This window comes from Phoenix dactylifera, chromosome 15 (assembly GCF_051530095.1).
Source record: "Phoenix dactylifera cultivar Ajwa chromosome 15, Ajwa_hap1_PhDact_Kaust_v1.1, whole genome shotgun sequence".
Classification (NCBI taxonomy): Eukaryota; Viridiplantae; Streptophyta; class Magnoliopsida; order Arecales; family Arecaceae; genus Phoenix; species Phoenix dactylifera.
This window is the reverse complement of record NC_143204.1, coordinates 7,109,040-7,122,556: the sequence shown is the minus strand read 5'-3', so window position 1 is coordinate 7,122,556 and position 13,517 is coordinate 7,109,040. Positions and strand designations below refer to the sequence as shown.

Sequence of the window (13,517 nt, the reverse complement as noted above, 5' to 3'; positions counted from 1 at the left end):
AACAAAAAAAAAAGAAAAAAAAAGAAGAGGAAGAAAGAACAAAGGTGGCGGCGTTGAGAGGAAGAAGAAGATAGAAAGGGAGAGGGAGAGGGAGAGGATGGATGAGAGAGGGAGAGGATGGATGAAGGTTTTGGGGGAAAAAAATATAATTTAAATGGAGATATTTTGGTCCAAAAACTAGATTCTGATAAGTGCTAAATAATGCATAAATTAACCTTTTATTCATAGCACTTATCATTATTTTAATTTGCATATTTCGTAAATTTAATCATTAAATATGTGTTACCATCATCATTGCATTTTAATAATTATAAGAGGTGATTCGAGTTGATTTAATTATTTAATGATTAAGTCTAATGTGTGCAGGTCAAGTCGAATTAATTGGGATGATGTCTGAACTAATGTGTGCAGGTCGCGTTTGCAGCTGAACCTGTGTCCACATCACCCTCTAAGTGCTTAGCGATTAATGCTCTAAGTTTGATCCCAGCTGTCCCATGTTGATCTCCCAATATCTTAGCTCACAGATCCGTTTCATTACTCTCCCAACTTCCTTATTTCTTTCAACATTGGGCTCAACAACCGACTCCCTTATTCCTTCCAAACCAAGTCCCTTCCCCATTCAAAAATAAAAAATAACACTCCAGCCACATGAACCTATTCCCAGCCGAAAGCCATATCTTCTCCCGTCCGTGTCATCTTCCCATCATTTCTTCATCACAGAACCAACTCCAAGCTTCATCCCGTTGCAATCAACCTTATCCCAATATCTCAGCAACCATCCTTTACCGTCCGCATCATCCTTAATCCCAGCATCCCCTGTTCCCAATAGGATCACATTCTCCACAACCGGAACAGAGCCGAGACCCAAGGATGATTTCCTTATCCGAAACAACCAAAACCACGTCTTCATCTGGATTCATTCCCAGCCGAGTGGACATGTTCTCAGCCAAGATAGATGCAAATCTAGCTTGTATCCCAAATTTCCTCTCACAAAACCAATCCCGCAGCATGCCAGTCGTTCGGATTGACTCTGTCGTCCACGTCTGTGATAGCCTTACCCCTTCTTCGGAATAGAATCCCATCTTGATCTCATGAACTCCCCAACGTCCCAGCGTCTTCCCCTGTTCTGGAATAGAGTCGCATGATCCGTGGGATAAAATCAAATCCCAGCCGCATCTCAGCCGGAAGCGATCTCCCGCATCCTAAATCATCTCCTCGTCATCATGAATCAAATCCTCTCATCCACGTTTGATCCCAGCTTCAACTTTATTCATCTTCCCATCAACCTACGCTCCCACGTCATCCATATCATCACAGATTTTATCCAAACTCCCTCCCAGTTCCGTTCCCAGCACCTCATCCACAGACGTAATCCATCCTTCCGCATTCGAGTATCCCGCAATCTATTCTCATCGTGTGGCCATCCGGATCAGCATCCCGATTCTTCCGGCATCTCCACATAGCCATGAGTCCCATTCCCATGAATCAGCCATTAGCCGTATCCACCAAACTTCAACCACATCATCCCCTGTTTCTCCGTGTTCATTCCGAACCAACCTATCCTCTTCTGTCAGATTGACCCCAGCAAACTTCTTGACCAACGATTCCTTCATCCACGGATAAGTCTTCAACACCGAACTGATTGCAAAGATTATCTCTCAGATTATCTTTCTAGAATGGAGCCAAATCCTCTGCATAATTCACGGGATCCCATCCTCTTCCAGCGTAATTTCATGTGATCTCCCAACATCACATCTCTCCCACGCTTGTTCCAACCGTCCGAGATCCTCTCAACATTCATGATCCCATGTTCTCGCCAGCAGGAAGATAAGCTTCAGCAGACACGGATAGAATGAAATCATCCACCGCGTCCAAGGATCAAGGGATAGAAGTCATCTGTTCATCTTTATCCATGATTCGAAACAGGGGAGGAAAGAGGGAGTTGCAGCCTATAAAAAGGCCTAGCATGAACCGAGATGGCCATTCCTCCTCTTCCCCACCAGGGGAGGGGATTGTTCCCTTTATTCTTCTTCCCCCACTGGGGGGGGGGGGAGGCTTCTATGAAGCTCTTCGGAGGCGGAGTCCCACGGAAACAGAAAAGGGAGAGAAGAGTTTTGGTCATTCTGGGAATGATTTCCCAAAGAAAAAAAATAAAGAAAGAGGGAGAGATGGGAGCCCGCTGCTGTGCTGCTGCTGCCGTCTCTAACTCAATGGAAGGCTGATCTCTTCTCTAGGATTGGATGCAGCCCTAACACAGGGACATGAGTTTTATATTTGATTTTATATTCTTGGGGTTATATGAACTTATTGTTTTTAATGGATATATTCTTTTGAATCATATTTAATTTCTGTGATTTTAAGTATGATGTTCGTACAACTGTTCTTCATGATCACTAAGTAAATATAAGATAGTCCATGCTTAGGGAAGATGCGATGTACTGCCACCTTAGATTAGGGTAGACATTTCATGCCTACTGAAGATGGATTATGCCCAAATTACTTTTGTGAATTTTTATTTAAATGCTTATTAGGCTTGTAGCCAATTTGCATGTTAATCCAAGAATGAAATAAAATATAAATAACCCTTGTTCTGATGTTAGTGGTGAATTCCTTGCCCTAGGTTCTCCTAAACTGATATCCCTTTAATTGCATTTTCTTTTATTGAATTGTTTAGTTTAATAGTCTTCACAAATTCATCATTTTAAATATTTTTATTTTAAGAAAAACAACTATACCCCAATCCCTGTGGATCGATACTCGTAATCACTATCCTACTAGATACGTGCTATTGCGTGGTCTTTAAATTTGACTATCAATTTTTGGCGCCGTTGCCGGGGATTGGTAGCATAGTTGTTTTTCTTTTTATTAAATTTTTTTTTCAAAAAAAAATAAAATTCAAAAAAAAAATAAAATAAAAATAGTTTCTATTTTTACTTTCTTTATCCCCTTCTTCTCTCTTACTAATTTTTGATTTTTCCTGGTATCATTTGATCAGGAACCGAAGGGGAAGTTTGGAACAATCAGAAAGGGAACGGCTGAAAAAGAAATACTGTAAAGGTTTGCTTTAAAAATTGCTGGGGAAATTCCTCTTGGTAACATCTGAACCTTTCTTATTTAAATTGATTCCCAATTAGCCTGAAATTTTGTGGTGATTGTTTGATTTTAATTTCAGCAAAAGTGTGAATGCATGCTTGATACACATATACCAATTAATCCGCACATAGTAAGGGCAATCACCCCAACAAGATAAGAACTGGATTTCATCTCCAGATTCTTGCCCAAATTAGGTGAATCAATTCTCACATAGCTATCATGTTAAATAAAATCAATTAGACGTTGGCCCCTAGGGACATTCGAGCTCAATAGGACGAAGATCACCGAAAGTTGCACCAATTTCGCTCTGTGGCTCAGTTGATGTCTAGGCAAGCTTTGTCCCAAGGGAGACAGTTCATCTGTTCGAGGCAAGTGGTTTTTAAGTGGGACCTTTGCAACGCATCGTGACCCCCCCACTTACCTGGGAGCTTACCTGGTCAACTCAGTTCATTAGACCGGATTGGAGGCTTAGGTGCCCTCTTCAAACCAGTTAGGAGCTGTCTAGTGATTTTAGGGCAAACATGAGGAATTGATGTGTTTTTCTTTTAATGCATGCTTAACTACACCTGATGCGTCTGGCTGAAGACGTTAAACTTAGCGCTTGTTGGGAGGCAACCCAATTCTCGTTGGTTATTTTTGCATATTTTTTTGTCACATTTTTTTCAGGATCCCTCATATTACTGATGCAACTACGGTAAAATGCTTCTATCCTCCATATGCATCATATTTTCGTCCAAAATAAAAAAATATATAAAACAATAAAAATAATAATATAATATTCAAAAAAAATTCATCAAAAAAAAAAATTGAGGACAATGTCTGATCTAAGTTGGGGGGTATAGGATTCGAATTTTTGAAGAAATTTTTCGCATTTTCACATTTTTAAGTGAATTTTAAAAAAAAAAGTGAATTTCAAAAAAAAAAAAACCTAATTTCTATGCTTTAGTGCTGAAATAATAAACACACAAAGTATATAAAATCTAAAAAGCCCAATGACTAGTCAGCAGTAAGTCAATTTGAGTTCTTTTTAAAAGTTCTTTTAGCGAGTTGTAAGATAATTTTTACTTTGAAATTTCACAACACGTATGGCCTGCACTTCTGAGGGTTAGGTTTAACATGATGTTGTTAAGTCTGGTAGCAACTTTGAGTCCTAATGAATCATACCTATCTAATTCGCTATTTAAAAAAAAAAAAAAGGAAGGGAAGTGAATTTGTCAGGTACATCGAAAAGGGCTACCTATTGTCAAAGATCAGCAGACTTGTAATGAGGAACCCGAGCATAGGTCCGTAGGGGAGTCTTGATGCCCAGCACCTTACGCCATCTGGTGTGGGAGTGTTGACTGAGTGCTCGCTACACGGAGGAATCATTACAAGAGTAAAAGTGCGTAATTTATAAATCTCAAAAAAAAAGAGAAAAAGAAAAAGAGAAAAAAATATAATATTGACCTTGAAAAAGACGATAGTGTGAAAGCCGTCGTTGTAAAAATTCGAGTAAACTGGAATATTACAGATAAAGCCCATGAGGTATTAAAGTAAACATCCACAACTCTCGAAATCCTGCAACATAGGATGATTTTAAATCAGTGATTAGGTCTTATCTGACCAATTCTTGGAAATTACTAGCTTTAGCAGTATTTTGGGGATTTAAAATCTTAGCTTGTGTATGGTCCAGATATCACCGAGCACCCAAGTATAAATTAGTCTTACAACTCTCTAACAGAAACTTAATGACTTCAACTTAAATTGCATACTGATTTAGGATTTGGGCTGACTTAGTAATTAAAACTTTGTGTGTTTTTAAAATTTTTGGCACTTATGCATTTAAAATTAGATTTTATAAAGTAATAAAACAAATTCATTAGGTAGAGACAACAGTTTGTGGGTATCTGAGCCGGAAACCCTCACGAGACAAAACTCGTCCACTAGGGCCACCTAGGGGTTTAAAGCCTTATTGCATACGGTAAATGCAATCGCGATTCCTGCGAAAGTGAGTTAGTTTTTTTTTTATTATTTTGCTCGAGGACTAGCAAAATGTAGGTTGGGGGGTGTGATAAGTGCTAAATAATGCATAAATTAACCTTTTATTCATAGCACTTATCATTATTTTAATTTGCATATTTCGTAAATTTAACCATTAAATATGTGTTACCATCATCATTGCATTTTAATAATTATAAGAGGTGATTCGAGTTGATTTAATTATTTAATGATTAAGTCTAATGTGTGCAGGTCAAGTCGAATTAATTGGGATGATGTCTGAACTAATGTGTGCAGGTCGCGTTTGCAGCTGAACCTGTGTCCACATCACCCTCTAAGTGCTTAGCGATTAATGCTCTAAGTTTGATCCCAGCTGTCCCATGTTGATCTCCCAATATCTTAGCTCACAGATCCGTTTCATTACTCTCCCAACTTCCTTATTTCTTTCAACATTGGGCTCAACAACCGACTCCCTTATTCCTTCCAAACCAAGTCCCTTCCCCATTCAAAAATAAAAAATAACACTCCAGCCACATGAACCTATTCCAAGCCGAAAGCCATATCTTCTCCCGTCCGTGTCATCTTCCCATCATTTCTTCATCACAGAACCAACTCCAAGCTTCATCCCGTTGCAATCAACCTTAAACCAATATCTCAGCAACCATCCTTTACCGTCCGCATCATCCTTAATCCCAGCATCCCCTATTCCCAATAGGATCACATTCTCCACAACCGGAACAGAGCCGAGACCCAAGGATGATTTCCTTATCCGAAACAACCAAAACCACGTCTTCATCTGGATTCATTCCCAGCCGAGTGGACATGTTCTCAGCCAAGATAGATGCAAATCTAGCTTGTATCCCAGATTTCCTCTCACAAAACCAATCCCGCAGCATGCCAGTCGTTCGGATTGACTCTGTCGTCCACGTCTGTGATAGCCTTACCCCTTCTTCGGAATAGAATCCCATCTTGATCTCATGAACTCCCCAACGTCCCAGCGTCTTCCCCTGTTCTGGAATAGAGTCGCATGATCCGTGGGATAAAATCAAATCCCAGCCACATCTCAGCCGGAAGCGATCTCCCGCATCCTAAATCATCTCCTCGTCATCATGAATCAAATCCTCTCATCCACGTTTGATCCCAGCTTCAACCGTATTCATCTTCCCATCAACCTACGCTCCCACGTCATCCATATCATCACAGATTTTATCCAAACTCCCTCCCAGTTCCGTTTCCAGCACCTCATCCACAGACGTTATCCATCCTTCCGCATTCGAGTATCCCGCAATCTATTCTCATCGTGTGGCCATCCGGATCAGCATCCCAATTCTTCCGGCATCTCCACATAGCCATGAGTCCCATTCCCATGAATCAGCCATCAGCCGTATCCACCAAACTTCAACCACATCATCCCCTGTTTCTCCGTGTTCATTCCGAACCAACCTATCCTCTTCTGTCAGATTGACCCCAGCAAACTTCTTGACCAACGATTCCTTCATCCACGGATAAGTCTTCAACACCGAACTGATTGCAAAGATTATCTCTCAGATTATCTTTCTAGAATGGAGCCAAATCCTCTGCATAATTCACGGGATCCCATCCTCTTCCAGCGTAATTTCATGTAATCTCCCAACATCCCATCTCTCCCACGCTTGTTCCAACCGTCCGAGATCCTCTCAACATTCATGATCCCATGTTCTCGCCAGCAGGAAGGTAAGCTTCAGCAGACACGGATAGAATGAAATCATCCACCGCGTCCAAGGATCAAGGGATAGAAGTCATCTGTTCATCTTTATCCATGATTCGAAACAGGGGAGGAAAGAGGGAGTTGCAGCCTATAAAAAGGCCTAGCATGAACTGAGATGGCCATTCCTCCTCTTCCCCACCAGGGGAGGGGATTGTTCCCTTTATTCTTCTTCCCCCACCTGGGGGGGGGGAGGCTTCTATGAAGCTCTTCGGAGGCGGAGTCCCACGGAAACAGAGAAGGGAGAGAAGAGTTTTGGTCATTCTAGGAATGATTTCCCAAAGAAAAAAATAAAGAAAGAGGGAGAGATGGGAGCCCGCTGCTGTGCTGCTGCTGCCGTCTCCAACTCAATGGAAGGCTGATCTCTTCTCTAGGACTGGATGCAGCCCTAACACAGGGACATGAGTTTTATATTTGATTTTATATTCTTGGGGTTATATGAACTTATTATTTTTAATGGATATATTTTTTTGAATCATATTTAATTTCTGTGATTTTAAGTATGATATTCGTACAACTTTCTTCATGATCACTAAGTAAATATAAGATAGTCCATGCTTAGGGAAGATGCGATGTGCTGCCACCTTAGATTAGGGTAGACATTTCATGCCTACTGAAGATGGATTATGCCCAAATTACTTTTGTGAATTTTTATTTAAATGCTTATTAGGCTTGTAGCCAATTTGCATGTTAATCCAAGAATGAAATAAAATATAAATAACCCTTGTTCTGATGTTAGTGGTGAATTCCTTGCCCTAGGTTCTCCTAAACTGATATCCCTTTAATTGCATTTTCTTTTATTGAATTGTTTAGTTTAATAGTCTTCACAAATTCATCATTTTAAATATTTTTATTTTAAGAAAAACAACTATACCCCAATCCCTGTGGATCGATACCCGTAATCACTATCCTACTAGATACGTGCTATTGCGTGGTCTTTAAAGTTGACTATCAGCTTCCCGACAAAGATGAAAACAGCGTTTCCAAAAAGTTCCAAATTGGAGCTTCTTCCCAAAAGCTGTTTTCAGCTTCCTACAAAAGCTTAAACAGCTTTTCGAAAATTTTACCAAACACCATTTTTTATCTAAAAGTACTTTTGGAGAGCTAGAAAGTACTTTTTGGCCCTCCAAAAGTTAGGCCCTGTTTGGGGAGCTGTTAGTAATAAAGCTTTTGGAAGTAGAGCTGTTGGAAGTAGGCTGTCTGAAGCAGAATGTTTATAAAAAGCTGTTTGTTGTTTGGTAACTACATTTCTAAAGTGCTGTGGCACTTTAACATGTGTTTAGTAAGCAAACTGAGAAAGTACTTTTATGTGACAAAATGACCATAAAGGACATTACCAGTATTATATAACAGAACATAATAAAATATAATATATATTAATACATAAATATATGATATAGTATAATATTAATGTAATGTAATATAATATTATTATAATATAGTACTATAACATTATGTATTATAGAATAATAATTTAATATAATATTAAATTATTTAACATAACATATCAATGTATTATGATATAGTGTAATATAATATTATATTTATAGTATAATATAATAATAAATATATAAAATATTATAATTATTAGTGTAAATTAATTTTTCATCCTTCTAATGACCATTTATCTCTCTAACAAATTTTCTAGCTAGGTAATAAAATTGGTTAAATAGTTACTAATATTTTTATTTATTTATTTATTTATTTAGATCATATTATTTGCCACTCACTCATTATTTTTCTTTTTATTTATTTATTTATTTATTATTTTATTTTATTGAAATATAAGGGAGTCGTCGGCCATGGGTGGTGGCCGGCATGGTGGCTGCCACCGTGGGCAGCCACGAGCTTCCAAAACAAAAAAGAAAGAAAAAAAGAGAAGAGGAAGAAGGAATAAAGGGGGCGGCATTTAGAGGAAGAAGAAGAGGGAGAGGGAGAGGATGGGTGAGAGAGGAAGAGGCAGGATGAGGATTTTGGGAAAAAAATGTGTGATTTAAATGGAAGTATTTTGGTCCAAAAAATAGCTTTCCGACAAAGTTGAAAACAGCGTTTTCGGAAAGCTCCAAATTGGAGCTTCTCCCCAAAAACTGTTTTCAGCTTTCCGTAAAAGATGAAACAGCTTTCCGAAAATTTTACCAAACACCATTTTTTATCTAAAAGTACTTTTGAAGGGCCAGAAAGTGCTTTTTGGCCCTCCAAAAACTCCCCCAAACAGGGCCTTACTAGCTTGGGTTAAGTGTGAAGTGAGCATCTTGAGAGCATTAGTCTATTCGGCCTTATATTTATACTTTTAATTTTATTTCTTTATACTTCTATTTTACTTTATTTGTAATTTTTGCTTCTGCATCAAACGAACTACCCATAGACAGTGAAATCTGGTATAGAACTGTCTAATCCATAATCCACATGTAGTTCTGCTATCCGTATATTCAACTACCAGGTTGAATCAACTCTTGTGCTGTCATGTTGCGCCGCTCGACCTCCGCCCCCCCCCCCCAGCATATAAATTGCTTGTAGATGGCTGCTGATGATGAGAGGATCCTCTACAATATCGATAATCTCAAGAGATGGACACAGTTGCACCTCCATCATCATCATCATCATCATCATCATCGTCTTCTGAATCATCGTTATCTTCTTGACCCGCATTTGATGCATGTATGGCAAAATAAACTGTGTCAATTGTTGTTCCTAGACCACATGTTCTTGTCCATGCTAGATCATCACAAAAATGTAAAGTTTTTTTATAGCTTTTGACCATTGCAAGGGTCACTTTGCAAGTATGCCTCCACATCATCCATAGACCCCACCTCTCCCATATCAAAAAGGTCCCTTGGGTTGTTTTGATAGCAATATGCCAATGTTTTTCAACTGGATCTTACATGTAAAACACTTGCTCAACTTGTGATACTAGCATAAAAGGTTAATCTAATAACTATTGGCCAATATTTAGCTTCCGCTTAAAATGTCCAAGCATGAAGCTAAACTCATCTTTTCCTATCCCCCTTTCTTGAGCTCAAGCATCTACCCTATCTCACTTTAACAAAGACTATGCTAATGTCCCTCTTAATCCAATTCAATAATATCCATCAAAATACCATAATAGGTAATATCCCCAACAAATAGGTTTTTGTCTTTAGCACTTGCATAGCAAGATATCTTTACCGTCCCCATGACATTACTATTTTGTGTTTTCTATTGTTTTCTCAATCTATTGTGTGAAATCAATGTCCATTAGCAATAAATCCCCATTATCTTCTTGAAACATCACTAGGTCCCTTTGCCAACCATTTAATTTCACCAAATAAATGTACATTGCTTGCAGCATTCAACTCATAAACCTATATGACATTTGTAAAGTTTACCAATTTTTTTTTAAAAAAATACGGTCAGATGCTGAAAAGTATGACAACTTAAACGGGCTTTGAACAAACATGAAATGTTCATTTTGAACACATTCCCATTCCCTTTCACAGAAGTGTTCATAGGTAGATTTTGCATTGGATTAAGGAAACTTGGCTGCTGTTCTACAATGTGAAATGAGTAAAAACTTGAACACTTCTGTTTGTTCCATCTGCCTCGAGTGGGTTATTTGTTTAGCTGTGAACCTCTGTGAAAGTGCTTGATGGGGCGTGGTGCTAACCTTTTAGTCTAGAGTATCTGACAAAAGATTTACTAGGCAAAAAGCCTCTCCATTTGACAATGGTTATTCTTGTTGCGCCGCTCGACCTCCGCCCCCCCCCCCCCAGCATATAAATTGCTTGTAGATGGCTGCTGATGATGAGAGGATCCTCTAAAATATCGATAATCTCAAGAGATGGACACAGTTGCACCTCCATCATCATCATCATCATCATCATCATCGTCTTCTGAATCATCGTTATCTTCTTGACCCGCATTTGACGCATGTATGGCAAAATAAACTGTGTCAATTGTTGTTCCTAGACCACATGTTCTTGTCCATGCTAGATCATCACAAAAATGTAAAGTTTTTTTATAGCTTTTGACCATTGCAAGGGTCACTTTGCAAGTATGCCTCCACATCATCCATAGACCCCACCTCTCCCATATCAAAAAGGTCTCTTGGGTTGTTTTGATAGCAATATGCCAATGTTTTTCAACTGGATCTTACATGTAAAACACTTGCTCAACTTGTGATACTAGCATAAAAGGTTAATCTAATAACTATTGGCCAATATTTAGCTTCCGCTTAAAATGTCCAAGCATGAAGCTAAACTCATCTTTTCCTATCCCCCTTTCTTGAGCTCAAGCATCTACCCTATCTCACTTTAACAAAGACTATGCTAATGTCCCTCTTAATCCAATTCAATAATATCCATCAAAATACCATAATAGGTAATATCGCCAACAAATAGGTTTTTGTCTTTAGCACTTGCATAGCAAGATATCTTTACTGTCCCCATGACATTACTATTTTGTGTTTTCTATTGTTTTCTCAATCTATTGTGTGAAATCAATGTCCATTAGCAATAAATCCCCATTATCTTCTTGAAACATCACTAGGTCCCTTTGCCAACCATTTAATTTCACCAAATAAATGTACATTGCTTGCAGCATTCAACTCATAAACCTATATGACATTTGTAAAGTTTACCAATTTTTTTTTTAAAAAATACGGTCAGATGCTGAAAAGTATGACAACTTAAACGGGCTTTGAACAAACATGAAATGTTCATTTTGAACACATTCCCATTCCCTTTCACAGAAGTGTTCATAGGTAGATTTTGCATTGGATTAAGGAAACTTGGCTGCTATTCTACAATGTGAAATGAGTAAAAACTTGAACACTTCTGTTTGTTCCATCTGCCTCGAGTGGGTTATTTGTTTAGCTGTGAACCTCTGTGAAAGTGCTTGATGGGGCGTGGTGCTAACCTTTTAGTCTAGAGTATCTGACAAAAGATTTACTAGGCAAAAAGCCTCTCCATTTGACAATGGTTATTCTTGTTGCGCCGCTCGACCTCCGCCACCCCCCCCCCCCCCAGCATATAAATTGCTTGTAGATGGCTGCTGATGATGAGAGGATCCTCTACAATATCGATAATCTCAAGAGATGGACACAGTTGCACCTCCATCATCATCATCATCATCATCATCATCGTCTTCTGAATCATCGTTATCTTCTTGACCCGCATTTGATGCATGTATGGCAAAATAAACTGTGTCAATTGTTGTTCCTAGACCACATGTTCTTGTCCATGCTAGATCATCACAAAAATGTAAAGTTTTTTTATAGCTTTTGACCATTGCAAGGGTCACTTTGCAAGTATGCCTCCACATCATCCATAGACCCCACCTCTCCCATATCGAAAAGGTCTCTTGGGTTGTTTTGATAGCAATATGCCAATGTTTATCAACTGGATCTTACATGTAAAACACTTGCTCAACTTGTGATACTAGCATAAAAGGTTAATCTAATAACTATTGGCCAATATTTAGCTTCCACTTAAAATGTCCAAGCATGAAGCTAAACTCATCTTTTCCTATCCCCCTTTCTTGAGCTCAAGCATCTACCCTATCTCACTTTAACAAAGACTATGCTAATGTCCCTCTTAATCCAATTCAATAATATCCATCAAAATACCATAATAGGTAATATCGCCAACAAATAGGTTTTTGTCTTTAGCACTTGCATAGCAAGATATCTTTACTGTCCCCATGACATTACTATTTTGTGTTTTCTATTGTTTTCTCAATCTATTGTGTGAAATCAATCTCCATTAGCAATAAATCCCCATTATCTTCTTGAAACATCACTAGGTCCCTTTGCCAACCATTTAATTTCACCAAATAAATGTACATTGCTTGCAGCATTCAACTCATAAACCTATAGACATTTGTAAAGTTTACCAATTTTTTTTAAAAAAAATACGGTTAGATGCTGAAAAGTATGACAACTTAAACGGGCTTTGAACAAACATGAAATGTTCATTTTGAACACATTCCCATTCCCTTGCTTGTGCATGAGGATTTTGCTTGTTGATTGCATCAAGATGTTTTCTTTTCATAATAAAAAGTGTCAAATAAATAGAAAATCAATAAATTAAGCTAAATCAATAAAAAAGTTATAGGTCGTAAGAACTTACTCTCTATATAAAAGGTGCGGTGTTTCAAGTGATTAGGCTTAAGTTTCATTATTTGACCCTCGAAACAAGCCAGTCAAACTATTTTTTTTTAAGAAAAAGTTTGATCGGGCATATTTTTCAATTCGAAAAAAATTAGATAGAGCAACTAAAAACAAAGTCGATGTAAGAGTTGAGATCTACCTTTCGTAGAATCTTAAATTTTTTATATTTAGTTTTACTAATCATGTCTATTTTGAGAGACCGAGTCTTGTTCGAACTAGAAGAAGGGATATCACTATTATAAATAGAGACTATGTATCTTAATTTATGAGTCATCAAAAAAAGTAAAGAAGATCTAGACCCTACTTTAACCAATTTTTTTATTTTTTCTTAAATCTTTTTGATAGATTAAAGTTGGGTATACTGAAAAAATTCTTTCTTATCCCTGATCGGATCAATAGCCCATTACAACCTTGGATTAGATCTAACATCCTTTTTATAAAAAATGTTTAGATGAATCCATTTTGAAAATAATTAATTATTAACTATAATTATTTAAATAATAAATATTTTAAAAATCTTTCAAGTTACTAATCTACTGAATCTAATATATCTGACCA

At 37.8% G+C, this 13,517-nt stretch overlaps 1 long non-coding RNA gene across 1 annotated transcript; it reads left to right on the top strand.

Moving 5' to 3' along the window:
* Positions 1-289: 289 nt before the first annotated feature.
* LOC149751206 (uncharacterized) lies at positions 290-7,314 on the top strand. Its single transcript, XR_016398532.1, has 2 exons — positions 290-3,092; positions 5,368-7,314. It is a non-coding gene; the product is annotated as an uncharacterized LOC149751206 (long non-coding RNA).
* The last annotated feature ends 6,203 nt before the right edge of the window (positions 7,315-13,517 follow it).